Genomic DNA, 3,435 nt, shown 5'->3' with positions numbered 1-3,435 from the left:
ATTTTATTGTTACCTTGAATAAATAATTCTTTATATTTAGTATTCTTGTTACACGGCCTAAATCTATGTTGGTTGGTGATTTTAGTTTGGAATTAGGTTGTCAAATTAAGGAGAAAGTATGGAATTAATATGTGTTGGTAATTTTAGTTTGTCAAAAATCAGGAGAAAAGATGGAAAAGTATGTATTGCCTAAGATATCACGGATCGCTTAGGCGATCGTGGCACCTGGGCAGATATTGATTCTGCCTATCACATGATCGCTTAATCAACCAAGTGAAAAAGAGAAGAATCGTTTAAGCGATATCACAGATTGCTTAATCGACGTGAAAAAGAGAAGAATCGCTTAAGCGATATCACGGATCGCTTAAGCGATCATGCACCTAGGTAGATATTGATTCTGCCCATCACATGATCGCTTAAGAGATTGTAGATCGCTTAATCGACCAAGTGAAAATTTAACCGTCTTCTTCTTTATCCGTATCTCAACTCTGAAGCCATTTTCTTGCTCGAACTCTAAACATATAGGGTGTACGATTCGTTCAGTGGAACTTGACCGTTATTATATTTTAATTAAACATATAGTTCTTGTACGTCTATATCAAACATATATGGTGTAGAATGTTTACGTCTATATTAAACATATGTCCATAAACTTGGAAAAGAAATATGGTAGTAAATTACCCTTAATCACTTTAGCGAACCCGTCTATTTAGCAGGCGATCGCTTAAGAAGGTTACAACAGTTATGTTGGAAACCTTATTATAATAACAGGAGCCGTTGTTAATAGTGAAAAAGTTTCTGAAAAATTCTGGCACTCTCATGGTCTACAGACTATAGAGCATATGGTTACAGGATTCAAGTATATTTTTTTAATTAATTAAGACCCCTTAAGTTTATTAATTTCATTAAATACCCCTAGAAAAAAGTTTAAAAATTAACAGAAACACCCCCACCCACCCACCCATACTTGTCAGATTCTAGTAACCACCGTTTGTGGTAGCCGAAATCTATCACCACGACCTACAAACAATCGGAACTGGCTGGTGATTCACCGATGTGGCCTTTTTCGGCCAGATCTGAACTTTCTGGCCGTCGATCTAGCTTTTTTTTGCCAGATCCGCGGTCGATGTGGCAAGAAAAGGCCATATTGACGCCCTACGGGCCAGATCCGATAGGTCTGCGTCGTAACGCCTTTTTTTGGCCAGATTCCGGCAGTGGTGGGTAGGTGGGGTTGTTTTTGTTAAATTTTAAAATTTTTCCTGCCGGTTTTTATGAAATTAATAAACTTAAGGGGTCTAAAAGTAATTAAAAAAATGAACTAATATTTACTAAATAATTAAACAAATAGACGAGAATGATTATTGTACAATACAAAGGAAATTAGGCATGATCGCTTAAGCGATGCGAGATATCACTTAAGCAAATCATGACTTATGTATATAGGATCGCTTAACTGATATATAAAATTGAACTCTGTAACAATATGCTCTGCACTCTATAGACCAAGAGACTGCCAGAATTTTTCAGAAACTTTTAGACTATTAACAATGGCTCCTGATATCACAATAAGGTTTTCAGCACAACTGCTGTAACCTTCTTAAGCGACGAAAGCTAAATAGACGGGATCACTTAAGTGATTAAGGGTAATTTACTGCCATATTTCTTTTCCAAGTTTATGAACATATATTTAATATAGACGTAAACATTCTGCACCGTATATGTTTAATATAGACGTAAAAGAACTATATGTTTAATTAAAATATAATAACGGTCAAGTTCTACTGAACGAATCATACACTCTATATATTTAATATAGACGTAAACATTATATATCATATATGTTTGATATAGACGTACAAGAACTATTTGTTTAATAGAAATATAATAACGGTTATGGTCCACTGAACGAATCGTAAATGGCTTAAGCGATCCTATGTATTCGGATTTTATTTATTGTATTTCAGAAGATCGATTAAGCGATTAACGCTATCTTAAACATATAAGGTGTACGATTCGTTCAGTGAACCATGACCGTTATTATATTTATATTAAACATATAATTCTTTTTGTTTTGTATAAACAAAGAAAGAGCGAGAAGTACCTCATGAAGTTTGAACGGTTGAAGGTAACCATGCAAGCTTAGTGAACAGATATTCTTCTTCTTTTCTCGGAATATAAAGATGTTAACCTTGCATGGTTACCTAGTTCTCTTAAACCCTTCAAACTTCATGAGGTACTTCTCGCTCTTTCTTTGTTTATGCAAAACAAAAAGAACTATATGTTTAATATGAATATAATAATGGTTATGGTCTACTGAATGAATCGTAAACCCTATATGTTTAGCATAGACGTAAACATCTTACACCTTATATGTTTCATATTGACGTAAAAGAACTATATGTTTAATTAAAATACAATAACGGTCATGTTCTACTGAGAACGAATCGTACACCTTATATGTTTAAGATAGCGTTAATCGCTTAACCGATCTTCTGAAATACAATAAATAAAATCCCAATACACAGGATCGGTTAAGCGATTTTCTATACGCTTAAGCGATCCTGTGTATTTAGACTTAGTCGCTTAAGAGATCCAATGTTATTTATGATATCTCTTAAGCGATCCTAACCTTTTACACTTGGTCGCTTAAGCGATCATGAGCAAAGAATACACAAGTGCCCACACGGATGATCGCTTAAGAGATCGCTTAAGCGATGACCGCAGACATGATCGCTTAAGCAATCATTACCGAGGCACAATCATCTACCCAGACCTATAATCGCTTAAGCGATCCGTTTGTATTTACCGAGGCAGAATCAACATCTGCCCAGATCTATGATCGCTTAAGCGATCCTTACCTATCGCTTAAGCGATTACTGGCTTTTACTCTTGGTCGCTTAAGCAATCTTTTTCCAGGTAGAATATTCTGCCCAGATCTATGATAGCTTAAGCGATCCATTTGTATCGCGTAAGCGGTTTTTCGGAAAGACTCTTGGTCGCTTAAGTGATCTTTACCAAGGCATAATCAACATCTGCCCAGATGTATGATCGCTTAAGCGATTCTTCGTAAAATAACTCTTAGTCGCTTAAGCGATCATTTGTGGAAAACTCTTGGTCGTTTAAGAGATATATGTGGTCGCTCATATACGTAATTGTTTGGTACCATAGCTGTCTTTAAGTTAATTAATTTCGAAATGACTGTGATTAGGATACATTTCTACCTCACTCATTTCCCTCCCAAATCCGAAAAGAATTTGTATCCCAAAATTAAATAATTTATATCAATCTAATTCATCACAACTCAAAATATAAGAGACATCAATGTAATTGAAAGTTTAAAGACATCAATGTAATTGAAAGTTTAAACTTAAAATCATCCATAAAAATGCAAAAACACAATAATTCCTAGGACATTTAACTCTAGTTCTGATTGTA

This window comes from Pistacia vera, unplaced genomic scaffold (assembly GCF_008641045.1).
Source record: "Pistacia vera cultivar Batoury unplaced genomic scaffold, PisVer_v2 Contig749, whole genome shotgun sequence".
NCBI lineage: Eukaryota > Viridiplantae > Streptophyta > Magnoliopsida > Sapindales > Anacardiaceae > Pistacia > Pistacia vera.
This window is presented reverse-complemented; position numbering follows the sequence as displayed.